At 52.4% G+C, this 20,249-nt stretch overlaps 1 long non-coding RNA gene across 1 annotated transcript; it reads left to right on the forward strand.

Annotated features, from left to right (window-relative positions):
* The first annotated feature begins 275 nt into the window (after positions 1-275).
* LOC128836937 (uncharacterized) lies at positions 276-7,618 on the forward strand. The gene is made up of 3 exons (XR_008444860.1): positions 276-947; positions 4,565-7,175; positions 7,583-7,618. It is a non-coding gene; the product is annotated as an uncharacterized LOC128836937 (long non-coding RNA).
* Positions 7,619-20,249: the final 12,631 nt, after the last annotated feature.

Below are 20,249 nucleotides of genomic sequence, written 5' to 3' on the forward strand. Positions count from 1 at the left end.
CTGCTGGCGGGGAAGGAGCTCCCAGCCGGGCCAGGAGGTGGAAGTGCCGTTCCCAGCGCAGGTGCCGAGGTGGGAGAGGCAGTGGCCAGGCCAAAATGGAGCTGGGCCAGGATGCGGCTGGGCAGGCAGGACCAAGCCCAGGAGTGGAACCGGGCAGGGTGGCTCTGGGGCTTGTTGTGTGGGCAACAGCGGTCCCAGGAGCCCAGCCCTGATTTCCAGCAGGAGGCATCGCCCCGCCCGGTCACTGAAGAACTTCCAGCCTTCCCAGTGTTAGGCCCAAAAACCGAAAAACATGTTTATCTCGGCTTCTGCTTGTTATCCCAGTAAACATGCTTATCTCAGTTCTCACTGTCGTTTCCCATGCATGAAGTTGCACGTATACAGGATGTATAGAAGATATATGGAAAAGGGGAGGGGGTTGGACGGACCCTGGGAAAGGAATGTGAAGGACGGGAAGCTAAACAGATGTATCCTGATTACTACTAGAACTGAATTTAAACAATGCATAGGTTAGCAGAATTTAGACATGCTAAGTTGTTTGTCTCTCTGTATAAAAGAAGCCCAGTTGTGCTTGTAAGATGTGTTCCTCCCTCTGGCATGAGTCGAGGGGGACACCCGCTCAGCTGACTGATCAATAAAGAACTTGAAGCAGTCTTCTAGACTCCCGTGCCTCCTTGGGGTAATTGGGCAGCTCCAGGGGGAAACGAGCCCATTTGGCTAACAATGGCGACTCCGCCGGGACTTCTCTCCCTGTAGAGGGCACTGACCGACGGCCGAGGGCGATTCCGAGGAGTGGCCACCTTGAGCTGTTGCTTTGCTCGGGCCTCGGATCGTCACAATCGGCCGGGGCGGCTGCGTCCTCTCTGAAGAGAACTCTGAAGGACACGGAAGCAAGACGGCTTCAGAAGGAGGGGAAGTCTGACTGCCGGACGTGGCCACTTCGGGCGGTAAGTGCATTTACCTCCTGGGTTTGAGGAATAACGCCCCCGAGGTGTGGGTTGGACAGTGGAAATCCCCTAGGCAGCCTGTATACGGGAAGGTATGTTAACATTATTGTAGCTTTGTAAATGTCTTGTTGTTGTGTTTTTGGTTAAAGGGTAAGCAAATAACGGCCAATGAGTAACGTAACTAACTCCACAAGTCCATGGGCCGTTTTTAACAATTATTGGGACTTGGAGCAACCTCAGGGATTACTCTTGTTTATAGGAAGGGTAATCTTGTTTCTCCTCTTAATGGTGTGTTGGAAACCGAGATTGTAACTGATTAAAGGATCTGTGTGAAAGATGAATGAGTGCTGCTGACAGGTCTGAGGCTTAAGCTGACTTCAGCCGCCCCAAGACTCCTGCGAGGGGAAACCCGATGACCAGGATATCTTGATTGCAAGGGGGGTCAGCCGAACCTCGTGACCCAGCGGATATCTGAGTTAGAACTAGATCTATACCTCTTCCCCCTCTTGATATCTCTGTCTCGGAAAACTCTGGGTAAAGCATAATGGGGTCCGGACAAAGCACCTTCTCCTGGATACCCCTGGGATGTATGCTGGATAACTGGAAGGCGTTTAGACGCCAGGCTAATTATGGAATTGTATTATGTAAAGACAAGCTTGTAAAATTCTGTACTCTTGAATGGATGACATTTGGGGTGGAATGGTCCGAGGGCGGGACGCTCAAACCAGGGGTTGTACAAGCAGTACATAGCATTGTGACCTGGGATGGGCATTGGGACCAATATCCCTATATAGATATTTGGCAGGACCTTGTGGCCAATCGTCCCCCATGGTTGCAAAAATGTAGATCACAAACTATTAAAACCTTAATGGCCCGTGCCCCTGTTAGGAAACCCTGTTTCCCTGTTAAGAAATCTTGTCTGCGGGCTGTGATTCCCTCTGCCCCTGATCCTATGCCCCCCCCCCCCTTTGTATCCCGGCCTCCTGGCTCCGGTATCCTCAATTGAAATCCCCACCCCCTCCTCTGAGGATAATGGCTCAACTGAAAGGGGTGAGCCAAGCGACCAGGACTTTTCCAAACGGGAGCCCCCTCCGATCTCTCTGAGCTCCCCGGTGTCTAACCACACCAGGAGCAAGGGTGGCCCGGTACTCCAAGGGCCCCTGCAACAGAATTATTTGTGTCCACTGCAGGAAACTGTAGCCCCTGAGGGTAATCTCACTATGGTATATGTTCCCTTTACCACTAGTGATCTATATAATTGGAAGCAACAGAATCCCCCGTTCTCGGAAGAAAGGGGCCCACGTTTTAGCCATGGCCCAAAGGAAAGGATATGAAGAAAGGGGGGACAAAGTTAAGGGACGGCCAGGGCCACCGGGGAAGGGGCGGGGCCCCTGCCTGGGTCGAAATCAGTGCGCTATCTGTAGGAAAGAGGGGCACTGGAAGAATGAATGCCCCCGGTGACAGGCCATGGGAAAGGAACATAAAGATAAAACCCCGTCCCTTCCCATCCTCTAACAGGACGTTCAGGGGAGGAGTCTTCCCCATAGGGGGGTCGGGGAACCCAGCGGCCCCTCCTGACAGCACAAGCTGCCAGCCTGGATCCCACAGTAAAAATTAAAGTGGAGGGCCGCCCAATTGAAGCCCTTATTGATACTGGGGCCACTCTTAGTTTGCTCCCCCTTAATAAGGCTCCCCGAGATAGAGCTCGGGGACGTGCCATAGTCCAGGGGATAGAGGGACAAACTATAGCTTTGGAAAAAAACTTTGCCTCTCCTAGTAAAAATAGGGGACCGTCAAATTTCCCATCAGTTTGTTTGCAGTCCCTCCTGCCCCATAGCGCTGCTCGGACGAGATATCCTCACTAAATTACAGGCGGAGATCTCATTCGATAACGGGACAATGGAAGTCAGAATCCCCAAGCAACAAGCCTCTAATTACCAGATGGCTCTCATAAATGCTAGAGATCACTCCCTGGAATGTAAGGGAAGTGATGGAAGCCAGCTGCCGGGGGGAGGGGGGTAAATCCCAAGGTCTGGGCGGAGGAAGGAGGTGTGGCCCGAGCCAGGAATGCTACAGTCCGAATTCGACAATACCCCCTTAAGCTACCCACTCGGATCGGGTTAAAACCCCTGATTCAAAAGTTTTTGTAGTGCAGGTGGTTAAAGGAAGACACGTCCCCATACAATACTCCAATAATGGGGGTGCCTAAGCCTAATGGGCAGTATCGGTTGGTCCAGGACCTAAGACAAATTAACAAGTTAATAGCAGAGACTTTGAGTGGGAGGACCCAGATACCCACTACAAAGCTCAATACCTTTGGACTGTTGTCCCACAAGGACTTACCTGTGCACCCGAGATTTTTGGCAGCCAGTTAAAAAGGGACCTCACCCCATTCCTGGCTAAACACCCTTCATGTAACATAGTTCAGTACTGCGATGATCTGCTCTTGAGTACTGAAACAGAGACAGTCTGCAAGGAGCAAACTATAGAGCTCCTCAATCACCTTGGGGTACAGGGATATAAAGTATCAAAGGAAAAAGCTCAGTTGGTTAAGCAGCAGGTCACCTTCCTTGGATACCACCTCTGCCAAGGGAGTCGCAGTTTGGGTAAAGAAAGAATCCAGGTTATACTTAACAGCCCTCAACCCCGGCACCCCCGAGAATTAAGGGCTTTTCTGGGATTGACTGGCTTCTGTCGACTCTGGATCCCTGACTATGGGGGAAAAGCCAGACCACTATGAGTCTTTGACTAAAGAAGGTCTGCTCCACTGGAAATGGACAAGGGAAATGGAAAAAGCATTTCGAGAGCTTAAAGAAGGCTTGGTTCAGCCTCCCGCTCTAGCCCTCCCAGATTCCCGGAAGCCATTCACCCTATACGTTCATGAAAGAGGAGGGGTGGCAGCTGGAGTCCTGTGCCAAAGGTCAGGACCAACCTGGCGACCCATTGGATACTATTCGAAGGTCTTGGACCCTGTCGCCAAGGGGTGGCCTGCCTGTTTACGGGCCGTTGCAGCAACCGCTCTCCTTGTATAGGAGGCTGAAAAGTTTACCCTGGGGGGACACACTGAGGTTGTGGTTCCCCACGGGGTGCCTCAAATACTGGGGACAGACGCTGGGGAAAAGCATCTAAATCCCAGTCGATATACCAGATACGAGGTAGGGCCCTTGCTAGCCCCTAACTTAACCTTTAGGACAGTTAGCTCCCTCAACCTAGCTACCCTATTGCCTGACCCTTGGGTTTCCTATGAGACCAGCCCCACTCATGACTGTATTGAAGTCTTGCAACAGGTGTCCCAGGCACTCAGTATACAATGGAAGTTGCATACACCCTGGAGGCCGCAAAGCTCAGGTCAGGTGGAAAGAGTGAATAGAACTCTCAAGGATACCCTCACTAAACTATGCACAGAGTCTAGTTTAAAGTGGCTTGATGCGTTACCACTCACCCTTACTCGCATTCGAAGGGCCCCACATAAGGGTCTTAAGCTTTCACCATTTGAACTGGTCTTTGGGTTCCCTCCCCGAATCCTTATCCCGGGGTTCTGGGAGGATGTAAACTGGGAAATGGGGAAGGACTCCTTATGGAAACAGGTCTCTGGGTTGCAATCTGTCTTGCTACAGCTGCATCGATACGCGGTGCCTTTTCGGGGCCTTCCCTTGGACCAGCCCGTGCACCCGTTCCAGATCGGTGATCAGGTCCTTGTCAAGAAGTGGAAGCGTGACCCCCTTACACCACGGTGGGACGGCCCACACACTGTCTCGCTCATCAGCCAAGCTGCAGTCAAAGTTCTTGGGAGTGACAAATGGACACACCATACGCGGGTAAAGCTGTTTCTGAACCCTAACCCGGAGACTGAACTAGCGGAAGAGGACACCAGCCCTCTGCCCGCCCCGGCTCCGGACGCCCGGGGTGGCACAGGTGAAGACTCCACCTGGGAGTATCAGTACTTGGACGGACTAAAGGGACTGTTTAGAAAAAGATAATGAAATTATTGTTAATATCTTTGTTTATGTGCTTCCACCACTATTATGGTTGGGAAAATAGGTTTTTACAGCTGGGGGGAGACAATAGCAAAATCCATTAACCTCAGTAACTGTTGGGTATGCGGAGGCCCAGGGGAATTAAATGAATGGCCTTGGGTAGCCCAGCCGGTACAGCCCAAATGGTGGCTCAGCAATTTGAGTATAGTCCACGATGGAACGGGGGTTTGGACTGAGGATAGTAGCCCCTGGCGACTGTATTCTTCAGGAATGGGTATTCTCTGCCTTAATCGGACAAGGCGGGAGGGAGTGTACTTGGGAGAAAGCAAGTGTGATTGGACTCTATCCCCAGGGTTTGATTGCTGGGACCCTTATTGTCATCTGTATGACTGTTCTAAATATCAGGGGCAATGGAACCAGACCCATGTGAGGCTCACCAATAATAGTTGGGTGAAATGCTCCAAACAATACTACCCTACGGCCGAAGGTTGCAGGGCGGTAGGACAGGATGGGTTCTTTGACGCCCTATTCACGAGTTGCCAGCTAGACAATACCACTAGCAAGGACCACGTGGTACGGTGGTTTCAAATGGGCATGGCAGAATCAGAATGGAACTCGAGTATGGGGTTTTAAACAATTCTGGTCTAGCACCAATCAGCCAAAATGGGGCTGCGATTGTGTCTGGAAAGCAGGAGCTGGGGCGTGGAGATGTGATTATTGCAGTTCAGCTGATGGAATGGTGGGGGGACCTTTAGGGCCAGGTAATCCTTTATATTTTGACCATCTATAGGACGATGAGAATGAGGAAACCTGGGATGACCCCTTTGCTAATGGAACCTGGGCTCTAAAGGACCATTATTGGATCTGCGGGTCCTATGCCTACTGAAGATTGCCTCCAAATTGGTCTGGGATATGTTATGTTGGATATATAAGACCCTTGTTCTTTCTATTACCCCAGATGCAGGGAAATAAATTGGGAATTAAGGTTTAATTAGAGAAAGGCGGTTCGTGGATTCCACCCTGACCGCCGGAAGCTCCCAAACATGGGGGGCTCAGGAGTGGCCCCCTGAGAGAATTATAAAACATTATGGTCCAGCTACATGGAATCCTAATGAGTGGATCTCAGGGGCAAGGGAGCCCATTTACAACTTGAATCGGATAATTAGGCTGCAAGCCATTTTAGAAATAATAACTAATCAGACGGCTGCAGCTCTTGATCTTTTGGCCGATCAGTCCACTCAGATAAGGAATGTGCTCTACCAGCACCATCTAGTTCTTGATTATTTGCTGGCAGAAGAAGGGGGAATCTGTGCAAAATTAAACTAATCTAATTGCTGTTTACAAATAGATGATAATGGAAAGGCGGTAAAACAGCTAACAAAAGAAATGAGGAAGCTAGCCCATGTCCCGGTCCAAACATGGGGTGGGTGGAATATGGACTGGTTCACGTCCTGGTTACCGCAACTGGGATGGCTCCGAGAAGGCCTTCTTCTCTTTGTACTCTTTATTACAACCCTATTAACCCTAGCTTGCTTTGCTCCCTGTGTAGTTGCATTAGTCCAACAAATGGCTAATCAAATTATACACCAACAAATGATGGCCCTATACCAGCCGGTGAAGGCTGAGGATTGGGGGCCATAAGGCTCTCAAAATGCTTTTTAGGGGGGAATCTTGTTAGGCCCAAAAACCGAAAAACATGTTTATCTCGGCTTCTGCTTGTTATCCCAGTAAACATGCTTATCTCAGTTCTCACTGTCGTTTCCCATGCATGAAGTTGCACGTATACAGGATGTATAGAAGATATATGGAAAAGGGGAGGGGGTTGGACGGACCCTGGGAAAGGAATGTGAAGGACGGGAAGCTAAACAGATGTATCCTGATTACTACTAGAACTGAATTTAAACAATGCATAGGTTAGCAGAATTTAGACATGCTAAGTTGTTTGTCTCTCTGTATAAAAGAAGCCCAGTTGTGCTTGTAAGATGTGTTCCTCCCTCTGGCATGAGTCGAGGGGGACACCCGCTCAGCTGACTGATCAATAAAGAACTTGAAGCAGTCTTCTAGACTCCCGTGCCTCCTTGGGGTAATTGGGCAGCTCCAGGGGGAAACGAGCCCATTTGGCTAACACCAGGGCAGGAGGTGGAGGATCCCTCTCCCAGCACCAGCAGCTCGGCCCGCTCCCCATGGGACAGCAGCAGCGCCTGGGACTCGAGCAGCATCGTGGCCGATGGATGCTTCTGCTTTGTTCCAGGTGAGGAGCCAGGCTGGGCTCAGGGAGGGTGAGCAGGGGGCTGTGAACACCCTGGGCCCAGGCCCTCGACCAGTGCTATGGGGGCGGGTTGCTATCCCAGGTTTCTGGCCTGAGCCACGTGAACCCCACTGACACTAGATGCTGCCACTTTGGTCCTTGGTGCTCCATTGGGGGTGGGGTGGGGGAGGGAGGCACCTCCCAGGGAGTCCAGGACAGTGTGGGGAGTCTCTTTGCTACGGGCTCCTGAAGGAGTTGGGGGCTGAAGGCATCACTGAGAGGGGGGGAGTGTGGGGCCTGATCGGCCCTAGGTCCAGGAGGTGGGAAGGGGGCACATTGCCCCACCATGCCCCTGTCCTTCCCCTGAGTGGCAGCAGGAGTCATCCTGTCTCCTTCTCTCCCTGGTGCAGGGACTGCCAGGGACTCAGAGGATGAGGAGGAATGGGTAGACGTGGTAACAGAGGAGGCTGCTCTCAAAAACATCTGAGAGCAGCTCCATGGCCGAGAAAAGGTACAAATGTTTCCCAGTTGTCCTGCCCCTTCCCAGCACCCTGACCCCCGGCAGAGGGTCTTGGCCCTCATGAGCCACCACCCCTAATGGGAACCAGGAACCTTTCTCCTCCATGATCTGGGACCCCCAAGATGGGGGTGTTTGTCACACACCAGCCGGGGTCTCCTCTCCACACAGGCACTGTCCCAGTTCCTGACCCTGCTTGTATAGGAGTTGTGGGTGATTTGGACAATGGGTGGGTCCCCACTATACCCCATTCAGGCCTAAGTCCTGCAGCTGGTGTGGCCGGGGCAGGGAGGTCCCTGGCTAACTGGCTCTCTCTCCCCTAACCCCACTCCTGGTGGGTGCAGGACGAGGCCCAGCAGCTAGTGTTCCTGCACGCCATCCACCCCGGGTGTCTCGCTGCACAGCAGAGTGGGCAGGACACACTGGAGCCGCACTGCTCCAAGGCAGCTGTGGCGGAGAGGATTGTGGTGAGCGAGACACGGCGCCCGGCAGCTGGAGGGTGGACAGAGACATAGGAGGGGCAGGGGTCTCCCTGGACTGGTTGGGGGATGGCTGGTGCTGGAGGGCAGCTGAGGGCAGGGATTGCTGGGGCTGAAGATTGGGGAGAAGAGATGGGAGAAATAGTGGGCAGGAATCAGAGGAGCGGGAGGCAGGTGGGGGGATCCTGCTGGCTGTGTGGGGTGCTGGCTGTGTAATCTCCTCATTGGGAAGTGTCAGTGAGGCCCAAATTTCACACGCTCCTTTGTCTCCTTTGTGTCTCACAGGAGCTCATTGAGGAGCTTCCTCATGACTCTCCACCCGGCGCCGTCCTGGCCAACTCCCTGATTGCTGTGGCCAACCTCAGGTACCAAGACCCTCTTGCCCGGTTCCCCTAACCCCAGTGCTGCTCAGGCCCATAGCTGGGAGTCACTGCCCCTCCCACTCCCAGGGAGGCTCCTCTGGCAGAGGTGGCAGGAAGGTTCACTCCCACTCCTGGCTGCTCTGTTCTTTTCACTCCAGTCACATTGCAATGGCTTTGGGGAGAGGCTGACTCCCAGGATCAGATACAGGAGGGGCAGCAGGGTCCAGGGAACAGGCACCATTCCTGCCCTGCCACTGTCTGTCTGGGAAACCTTGACCTTATCATTCCCTGGCTTGGTGCCTCAGTTTCCATTCTCGCCAGCCTCTGCCTATTTTCCTGCAGTTTCACGTCCGTGTCGGTGCCAGTCCTACCCCCACACTGCACAGTCTAATACCAGCTCCTCTCTCTTGCCAGCACCATGACACCTGCCCTGGAGCCGGAGCTGGAGACCCACCTCCTCCGAGCTGCCCTGCACGCAGTCTTCACCCTGGGCACACAGACGGACACCACCCAAGTCCAGGTAGATCAGCTAAATCATGGATTGAAGAGCCAGCTGTCATCCTGCCCGAATCCTTGCTAATTGTCTGCAGTGGGATGTGAATGAGAGAGGCCAGGATACGTGTTTGGGGGTCTCACCAGTGCTTCCCAGAGACTCCTCTTCCCATCCTGTGGCAGGTGTAGCCCCAGTTTCCCTAACTCTGACCCATGACTCCCTTGCTTTGCAGGATCTGCAGAGGGTCATACCAGACCTTCTGGACGCCATGCTGGGGAACCTGCTGGCAAAGACCCCAGACACTGACAAGCTCCACTACATCTTGGAGGTGAGCCCAATGAGAAGGGTGGGGGCAATTTTACCTTAACTCTTAGATCCCCTGGGGATGGGGAGGGGCTCATTAGCACAACACATGCACCCACCCATCAATCCTGAGCTGCCTCCTTTCCCCACAGCACATTAACTACTGGATTGTGTCCAGGGTGTCACGAGAGAGAGACAGAGTCATTAGGAGCAGCACGACCCTGCTCACATCCACCATCACCCTCCCTGAGTTCGACAGAAGTGGCCTCTGAGCCCAGCTTCCTGACTCCAGGCGTAGGCGGGCTGGCTCCAACGGCTGTAGGATCTGCTGCTGCAGGGGCTGTGGGTTAGGAGTGTTCCTCTTGGGGAGGCAGAGTCAAAGCAGAGAATAAGCCTGGCTTGAGTCAAGTTCTTCTTATCCTGGTTAAGTGGCAACTCTCGCTTTTAAGGGGACCATGCTCCAGATTTCTGCCTTCCTGTCATCCTGCAGCAGCTGGGGAAGCAAATCTTCATGGAGGGCCCTGCCCGCATCCCTGTCTTCTAGGCTCCCTTGCGGGCAGAGAAAATTAAGGCTCCAGCTCTAGCTCCTATCCTCTAGCATCTCCTGCAGAGGGGCTGAGGGGAAGGAGAGTCCTGGCCCAGGCGGGGACTGGGAGCTGACAGGAAAATGCTGATGGAGTCCCCCCTCTCTCTCCCTTCCATTAAAACTCAGCCGAATTCCCCAAGATGGGTCACCACGTGGCACAGCTGGCTCTGTTCGTTGGTGACCCAGCCAAGGACATCAGCTGGCAGGCCAGGGAGGGGGTTTACCGGCTCTACCAGCTGCTGCTGCACCAGAGGGGTAAGGAACCCAGCTGGGAAATGGCACCCGCTAGACGATTGAGACTGGGACCCCAGCCAATTTCTCTCAGACTGAGCCCAGCTGGAGGATGAGTCTCTCTCTATCTCTTTATGTGTTCTCCACCACCCCCGCAATTCTGTTGGGCCGGGCACACAGCGAGGACTCTGCCCACTGTGCAGCCACCAATGGGATTGGAAGGACACAAGCCCTGCAACCAGAATGACAAATGTGTGTGTGTCTCTCTCTTTCCCAGAGCTGACCATCCACGAAGCCGAAGACCTGTGGGTGTGCGACTGGCACCAGGACAGCAGGCTCCTGGGGTATAAAAACACAGCCAGGGTCGGGGAGGTAAGGACACTCTGCCAGGGCATGGCACAGCTCTGGCAGTGCGGGTGGCTGCCTCCTGGAGCCACTCGACGGAGATGCTGTTCTAGGCCAGGATTTGGAGCCTGGTCCTGGGCAATCTGCTGAAGCCTCACATCCGGTTGGTTTCAGGTCTTTGGCAAATTCTTCTTGGAGGGGCAGAGAAGATTCTTCCTACGGACAGCAGTGCTCGCCATACACAGACTCCTTCTACATGTCAGCCAGGCTGGGCTGCTCCTCACCTACTCCCTCCTGGGGCAAGCTCAGCAGCTGATGTGGGACAAGGTAAGCAGCTGCATTAGACTCAGGAGATTGGGGCAGGGCCCAGGCCTCATTCCCATCGTATGGCCATTCACTGGCCTGGCAGCAAGGCAACTGGTGGGGAATGAGAGTAAGAGCAGGTGCTCCTGGGAAGGGAGATGAATTCACCTCCATGAGCAGGAGGGAGCCAGCTTCTCCCCAGAACAGCTCCAGCCCAGCTCTTTAGCAAGGCTAATTAATGACAAGCATTGCCTCATCACGGACTTCTGTTCTTGGGAAGGGCAGCAAAGTCCTCTAAGTGCCCTCTGCGAGCCTCTCCTGTCACCCGAGCCACCACCCAGAATTGTTCCCATCATTGGCAGCCCGGGAGGCCAAGGACTGACGGGTGATGGCGACTGACCAGGCAGTTCTGAGGCACATGGGCGAGGGAACTTGTCCTGCTGCCGGCAGGCTGGACCCGCTCTAGAGAGAACGGGAGGATTCAGTCAGCAGGGGCTGCCATCCTGCGGCTTCAGCATTAGTGGCTGGGATGACTTGGGGAAAGGTCTCAACCTCCCCACATCCCACTTCACTGCTGCCAGAATCCCTCCTGCCCCCCGCCCCCCCCCCCCCGCTAGAGCCTCCTCCCTGCCCAACCTGGGTAGGAGTGGAAGAGAGGGATCTGAGAACTTGAGCTGTGGGTTGGTGGTGGAACAGCTGTCGGGGGCACTGAGGGGGAGGTGGCAGGAGCTCACCCTACAAGGAGAGGGGGTTGGCACTGGAGGTCACTAGAAAGGACAACAAGACTCCATTCTGGGGGTCAGGAGGGGGAATCCATCCCCCAGAGGTGGGCAGGTGCTGGGTGGAAATGCTGTTGGCTCCAGGTGCCCTTAATGCCCCCTGATTCCGGGGGGGGGGCATCTGAGTCTCTGACAGGTCCTCGTTCCTTTGCAGCAGGAGGACGTCACGGCCAACATCATGCAACAACTTCACATTATCCAGCACTTGCACCAGGTGCCTGAGGCGCTGCAGGGGCTCTGCCTCTGAGGCCACCAGCAACTCCCGCTCCCTGTAAACGAGGAGTGTAGTGAGGCTGAGTGGCCTCCCTCTGAGCAGGAGAGCAAAGGCCCCCCACACGCCCCGCCCTCCTCGCCTGTAGGACTGTTTTTTGCCAGGCAACCAGGGCTTCTAGGAGAGTGTGTTGAGACTGAGTGGCCTCCATCTGAGCGGGTGAGCGAGGGACCCCCCTACATGCCCCATTGGAGGGCGGAGCCTATATTGCCCCGCCCCCTCTCCGTAAGGACCGGGGTGTGGCCGGAAGTATAAAAGGCCAGCCCTGCAGCACAGTTGGGGGAGAGCCTGCAATAGAGGAGGACGCTCGGCCTGTTCTCCAGAGGCCCCGAGAGGAACCTGCTCCTGGCTGTTCACAATCCCCAGGCGTGGACGAGGACTGGCCCGGAGTATCCGCTGCGGTTTACCCCGAGGAGCCAGAAGAGGCCTGGAGGCCGCAGGTACCAAACCCCGGGTAGGCAGGAAGTAGCCCAGGGGCAGCCCCGGAGCAGCTGGCTGCAGAGCCCGGTGTGGCTCAGTCGGTGTGTTGCGGCTGGATCCCTGCCAATGCAGGGGCAGCCGATCCTGCCCCTGCCAGGGCCCTGGGCTGGGACTCAGTGGAGTAGGGTGGGCCCATGTCCCCCTGCCACCCCATCCCGGGTGGCTGACCCCCTGCACGGTGGAAGGAGGCTCTAGCCCAGGACAGGAGCTCCTTTATCACTCACCTGGAGGACTGTTTGTTTGCTGGCTGCCTGAGCCCTACTCAGGCTAGAGCCAGCCCTGTCAAGACTGTTTGTTTGTGGGCTGCTTGGGCCCCACCCAGGCCGGAGCCACCCCTGATAGACTGTATTGAAGGGCTGACCAGTTGAGCGACCCTAGCCCAGGTCGCAGCCTGGTCGCAACAGCTGATCACCCAGCCCTATTGTGGGCCCCCGGCTACCCTGCAGACTCTAGTCCGGACCAGACTGGGCCAGCCGGAGTGGCCTCCCTCTGAGCGGGAGAGCAAGGGACCCCTACAGGGAGCTAGTGGAAGGGGAAATGGAGCCCTCTGGAACTCACAGAAACTCTCTCTCTCCCCTCTCTGTGGAGCAGGGTCCTTCCCTCTGCCCCCCAAATTCCTTCATCTGGGGCAGGAGCTCTTTCCCTCACACCCACTCCCCTCCCCCCTTTCCTTGATCTACCCCATCCCATTCCCCTGTGCCCAGGCAGAGCTCTCCCTGCCCCATATGGTGCAGAAAGGCCCTTGTGTCAGGGCCACAGCTCCAGCCCCACTGAAGCTCGGAAAGCTCCACTTTTGAGGAGGTGGGGGTGGGACAGAGGCTCAGGGCTAGCTTCACCTCCTGCCCTTTATTCTCCCCTTGGCCCTTCTATGGGGTCTCTGGGTGTGAAAGGAATAGGAGCCTCCTTCCCAGCTGTGTTCCAGGCCCTGGGATCTGGCACAGCTTCCCAGATGGGCGCATCTTGTAACGGAGCCACGTCAGGGAGCAGTGGGGACAGGTCACCTCGTCCCATTCAAGCAAGCAACGCTGGCTCTCAAAGAGGCTTAGATGGAAGACCCCAGTCCCTCATGGAGGTAAGAGCCATTTACTCCTTGGGGCCTGTGGGTCTCTTGGGGAAGAAATGGCATCCCCGATGCATAGCCTGGCTGGGAGCTTCCCCTGTCCCTGGCTCCCAGCTCTGGGACAGAGACGTCTCCATCGTCGTACTGTTGCCAGCACAGAGTGCCCGAGAACAGCAACAGTGGAGTCCGTTGCCCGGTGTGCGTCACGCCAATAAACACACCAGGGTGGAGAAGCAATCAAAGTTTATTTGAGATCTCAAAGTGGTGCAAGGAGACAGGCACGTCTCAAATCAAGCACACCAACATAAGCAGCCTTTGTCTTTTATACAGTTTGTAACTAAGCCTTTCCCTTCTTCCGTCCTTTCTCACCCCCCCTCCTCCATTCCCACCTCTCCCCCTTTCTCCCTCTGGTTACATTACACGACCTTGGCTGTGCAGCTTGTTCTCACTGTTTCTTTCTGCAAGTAATCTTGTCCTTTAGCTAGAAGCATGTAGGTTTCCCTTATCACTATTGCTTCCCAGGTGCTGGCCTGTGAGGTTGGTAAAGTTTAACATGTAGGGGCTTTGATTCACTTAGGCCTAGAGCGGGGGGGTTCATTGACTCTCCGGTCTTCCAACCCCCCGAGTTACCTAGAGTGATGCCTAGTGACACCAACAGTACCACCCTGGTTTTGTTCCTAGGAAGGGGCTCCCCAGAGACGTCCTCGAGTCTGGACTCATGAGAGCGTTTCTGGTAGGAGGCTCCAGCCCCTCGGGCATGAAGAGAGCATCAGGTAGTCTCGATCACATGGCATCTCCGGTCTCCAGCTCCACTTCCCGCAGCAGGGCAAACAAACCCATCAGCTCCCAGAATCCCAACTCTTTGACTTCCTTCCTCTCAGCAGTGAGGTTTCTCCAGCCCCCTCACCACACCTGTCAGCCTCTGAATGATGAAGGGCCTGAATGTCAGAGTTACCAGAACAAGCAAACTCCAGTTCCAGGCAGTGGGGCCTGTGTATACTCAGCCCCCTGGAAACTGGGTCTGAAATGGCGAGCAAGGACCCCAGGCCAATAACAGCAGGAGTGGGCAGAGCAGGCATGTAACAGGGTGCTTTCCCCTGGGCTGCACAGCCTAGGGCCTAGCCAAGCTGATTATAAAATGAGCCCTAACTGAGAGGCAAAAGGGGTGAGAGGCCTGTGGGTGCAGGCTGTACAAGCACGCAGCCGGTGACAGCGACGAGATGGCGAGGGATGAAGCTTGGACAAGAATAGTACTTGCCCCTCGTGTGGGCCAGTTTCTAAGGAGGAGCGTATATGACACGGGGGCTTGGCATGTGGGCAATAAAGCCGGGAGCTAGGTCAAATGGATTACAGAGTGAGCTCCACCTGAGGGGAAAGCCAGGGAAAACCGCAGCAAAGGTACAGGAGCAGGCCTAGCTGTTCGGTACAGGGCCTTGGGGCAGAACCTAGAATCCAGGGTAGGACTGGTTCTCCCATGGTCTCTAAGGAAGGAGACATACAAGGCCATAGAAAGGGCTACCAAGGTCAGCAAGGGCAAGCCAAGCCAAAGTCAGGCTAAGGAAAATCCCAAAGGGACGGAGAACCTTGTTTCGGTTAAAGACATTTTTGGACTTTTCGTTTGGGATGATCGCGACCCAGGAAGGAGCAGGAAAGCTGTGACACCAGGCCTTGCCAGGAAGGGGCACCTATCGCTTTCACAGACCTTGGGAGGCAGGCCAGTCCTCGCCCACAGACAACCTGCCAACCTTAAGCATATTCTCACCAGCAACCACACACTGCACCATAACAACTCTAACTCAGGAACCAATCCATGCAACAAACCTCGATGCCAACTCTGCCCACATATCCACACCAGCAACACCATCACAGGACCTAACCAGATCAGCTACAACATCACCAGTTCATTCACCTGCACGTCCACCAATGTTATATATGCCATCATGTGCCAGCAATGCCCCTCTGTTATGTACATTGGCCAAACTGGACAGTCACTACGTAAAAGGATAAATGGACACAAGTCAGATATCAGGAATGGCAATATACAAAAACCTGTAGAAGAACACTTCAACCTCCCTGGCCACACAATAACAGATGTAAAGGTAGCCATCTTACAGCAAAAAAACTTCAGGACCAGACTCCAAAGAGAAACTGCTGAGCTTCAGTTCATATGCAAATTTGACACCATCAGCTCAGGATTAAACAAAGACTGTGAATGGCTATCCAACTACAGAAGCAGTTTCTCCTCCCTTGGTGTTCACACCTCAACTGCTAGCAAAGGACCTCACCCTCCCTGATTGAACTAACCTTGTTATCTCCAGACTGATTCTTGCCTGCATATTTATACCTGCCCCTGGAAATTTCCATTACATGCATCCGACGAAGTGGGCATTCACCCACGAAAGCTTATGCTCCAATACATTTGTTAGTCTTAAAGGTGCCACAGAACTCTCTGTTGCTTTAACAGGGCTCCCATAGCATTTGAGGACATTCTCCCATGAGGACCAACTTCCTGGGATTAGAGAGGAGGGGGATAAGAGACTTCTGAAACAGTGAGGTGGGATTTCCAGCCCTAAAATCCCCAATGAGGACAAGATGAACAAACAGCTCCATTCCCAATTCTCATTGATATAATCATGGGTAACAGGTAATTTACATAAGGACCAGAAAACTAACTTTGATGGCTATCTATGTATCTATTCTATTTATTTATAATTTGCTCATCCCCAAAGGGAGTGGGAGGCTTGCCAGACACCTGGCAAGACACAACAGAGCAAACCATGGTAGGCCAGAATCTCAGCGCAGGAGCTCTGTGAAGTTTTTCTGATCTCCAGCTCTTCCCATCTCTCTCATGTCTGAGCGGTTCTGAGGAATTCATTATGACTCCTCAGGGGAGGGGCTTTCAGGCCCTGAGCCTTCTCTCAGGGTCCTCCTTATTGTGGTCCCAGAGCTCTGCAAATCAGGTTTGTTCAGGAAGACCTATTTTCCATGAAACCATGGTGACTGTCATTGATTCTACTTCCATCCTTGCTTCATTGTTTATTGAATCCCCTACCAACTTTTATACTATTTTGCTTGGGACTGATATCAGGTTAACCAGCATATAATTTTCCAGGTCATCCCATTTGCAATTTTAAAATATTGGTACATTAGCTCTCTTCCTCTCTGCTGTAATTTCCCCACCATTTCAAGATTTATCAATAATTAACATCAGCGGTTCAGAGAATGCCTCAGACAACTCTTTTAGAACTCTTGGCTGAAAGCTGGTTATTTAAAATGTTTATCACTATAAAATATTGTTTAAGTCCTCCTTAGTTATCATGTGTCCTAAAGATGAACAGTTCCATACCCCATTACTCCCAGCCTGAGACAGCTGTGCCTCCTATTTCCCCTCCCACACTCAGCCCTGGGCATTCCCTTCACAGCTGCCCCTTCAGAATCCCCCATAACTATTCTGTCATATCCTGTAGTCATCATATTACCCATTTCCTGGTGGGGGCCAGGGCTCTTCTTTGGGGACACAGGGAAGCTTGTATTGGGATCTTGGGTCTTCATCCCATCTCATCCCACCTTCTCCTGGGATACCAGGGGAAAGAATTGTGCCCAGGCCTGGAAGGTGTCCAGTCTGAGGAAAAAAATTACTGAAGCATCTCTGACGGTGAGATTATCTGTATTCAGTTCGATTAGACATAGATTTGCACATTTTATTTTATTTTGCTTGGTGACTTACTTTGTTCTGTCTGTTACTACTTGGAACCACTTAAATCCTACGTTCTATATTTAATAAAATCACTTTTTACTTATGAATTAACTCAGAGTATCTGTTAATACCTGGGTGGGCAAACAACTGTGCATATCTCTCTATCAGTGTTCTAGAGGGCGAACAATTTATGAGTTTACCCTGCATAAGCTTTATACAGGGTAAAACGGATTTATCTGGGTTTAGACCCCATTGGGAGTTGGGCATCTGAGTGTTCAAGACAGGAACACTTCTGTTAGCTGCTTTCAGGTAAACCTGGAGGTTTGGGCAGGAGCGCCGCCAGCTTTTTGCCGCCCTAGATGGCGGAAGGTCCCGCCCCAGAAATGCCGCCCCCGACAGAGGCGGTGGAAGGTCCCACCCCCGAAATACCGCCGACCACTGGGGTGGCAGAAGATCCAGCCGCCGCAGTCACCGCCCCCCAAAGGTTAGTGCCCTAGGCAACCGCCTAGGTCGCCTAATGGGTTGCGCCGGCCCTGGGTTTGGGGCATGTAATTCAGACCCTGGGTCTGTGTTGGAGCAGACGGGAGTGTCTGGCTCAGCAAGACAGGGTGCTGGAGTCCTGAGCTGGCAGGGAAAGCAGAGGGATAGAAGTAATCTTGGCACATCGGGTGGCAGCTCCCAAGGGGGTTTCTGTGATCCAACCCATCCCAGTGGCATAGTTGAGCAGGATCTGTGCACAGCTGATTGCTCTGAGATACTGATCGTGATTTTAAGTGAGTTTTAAGTGTGGTGGCTGGAGAACAGACAAAGTGGTTACTGGGTTGTTATTTTCTGTTTGCTTATTTCGGGTAAGGGAAGTAGGGACAGAAAAGGAAGCAAAATAAGTAAGAAGGAAGATTAGAAGAAACTAAAACTGCACAGGGTGCAAATTGCCCAGAAAGGCTGAACACTGGGCACTGTGAAAGTCTGTGTTAACTAAGAAGCCCCTGAGCTGAGTGCATCCCAGTTTCAGTGAACTGTAGATGGGTGTGGCCCAACCTCTGTGTCTGTGCTGAAGCTGATTGGAGTGTCTAAGTTAGCAAGGCAGGAGTGGAGGGGTGCCTGTTCTGGCAGGAGGGGTTCTCTGTGGTATCCCAGCTCATCGAGTGATGGTCTCAAGGGAAGACAAATGGAAATTGATGGGCAATTTGCCTAGGAAAAGGCTGCCCACCAGCAAACCCTGGACTTAAAAGACAAAGTGATTAAGACTCAGAAACATGAACTGGCTGTAATGGAGTGGAAGAGGTGCACAGAGACATGTATCCTGGAGCTGGAAGTTGGGGTCCTGGTGACTGCTGCGGTGGGAACAAACTCCAAGGACTCTAGCTGGAAGCAAACCTAACCTGAGTGAAGGGCGGGGGGGGGGGGATTTTGCTGGCCAGCAAAAGGTCTGTCATAGCTGGTAGCTGTGAGCCTACAGCTGGATCAGGGTCTTTCCCTTTTGGGGGACACAGGAGTGTCTGCCCCACAGGGGAGCCCAAAAACAAATTTTAGATATACTGCCTCCGCCATGGTCAGTGTCCAAGTCTCTGGCAGTAAGTGCAGAAAGAGGGTGTGACGTTGTGCAGTCTATATGGTTTTATAAAAAATAAGGTAATGAGTGAATATAATGTAACTGGAATATGCTTCATGTAAAAGGTCTCTTGTAAAGTATCATTACAAAGCTTATAATCTACTGAGTGTGACCATCCTATTTGTATAAATGTACCACTCTTGTATCTGGGACTAGAAATAGGAAATATAATGGAGGGCTTATTGTAATTATGCAAAGTGTGAGCCATTAATGGTGGTTTGGAATCTTAAAGGCTCCCATCAATCAGGACAATTGACTGGGGCTCTGTTTTCAAGCAAGCCTTCCTGTGAGTCAGGCTGGGAGGAATGAAGGCTTGGGGGTCTTACAGTGACATGTGATCATGTCACAAGAACTGGAATCCATCTTTAACCTGGTGCTTTTCCAGTGAGGGGGGAGTGGAAACCCAGAGAGAGACAAAGGATTCCCGCCTTATGCAAAAGATATATAAAGGGGTGGAACAGAACAAAAGAGAGAGGAGCCATCATGAAGAATCCCCTAACTACCACTTGAACTGGAACAAGAGCTGTACCAGGGGAAACAATTGTGCCCAGGCCTGGAAGGTGTCCAGTCTGAGGAAAAAACTTACTGAAGCATCTCTCAGGGTGAAATTATCTGTATTCAGTTTGGTTAGACATAGATTTGCACATTTTATTTTATTTTGTTTGATGACTTACTTTGTTCTGTCTGTTATTACTTGGAACCACTTAAATCCTACTTTCTGTATTTAATAAAATCACTTTTTACTTATTAATTAACTCAGTATATATTAATACCTGGGGGAGCAAACAACTGTGCATATCTCTCATTCAGTGTTCTAGAGGGCGAACAATTTATGAGTTTACCCTGCATAAGCTTTATACAAGGTAAAATGGATTTATTTGAGTTTAGACCCTATTGGGAGTTGGGCACCTGAGTGCTAAGGACAGGAACACTTCTGTTAGCTGTTTTCAGGTAAACCTGCAGCTTTGGGGCACGTAATTCAGACCCTGGGTCTGTGTTGGAGCAGACGGGAGTGTCTGACTCACAAGACAGGGTGCTGGAGTCCTGAGCTGGCTGGTAAAGCAGAGGGATAGAAGTAGTCTTGGCACATCGGGTGGTAGCTCCCAAGGGGGGTTTCTGTGATCCAACCCGTCACAACCTCCTCTAATGAGACCTTGCTATGAGACAGTTCCTCAGATTTGTCACCTAAAAAGAATGGCTCAGGTTTGGGAATCTCCCTCCCATCCTCAGCCGTGAAGACAGATGCAAAGAATTCATTTAGTTTCTCCTCAATGGCCTTATCGTCCCTGAGTGCTCCTTTAGCATCTCGATTGTCCAATGGCCCCACCGGATGTTTTGCTGGCTTCCAGCTTCCAATGTACTTAAATTTTTTTTTTGCTATTCCATATTATTTTTGAGTCTTAGGGCTGTTCTTCAAATTCTGTTTTGGCCTTCCTAATTATATTTTTACACTTCATTTGCCAGATTTTATGCTCCTTTCTATTTTCCTCAATAGGATTTAACTTCCACTTTTTAAAGGATGCCTTTTTGCCTCTCCCTGCCCAAAAGAAGGAACATCC

The sequence above is a fragment of the Malaclemys terrapin genome, chromosome 4 (assembly GCF_027887155.1).
Source record: "Malaclemys terrapin pileata isolate rMalTer1 chromosome 4, rMalTer1.hap1, whole genome shotgun sequence".
Lineage (NCBI taxonomy): Eukaryota > Metazoa > Chordata > Testudines > Emydidae > Malaclemys > Malaclemys terrapin.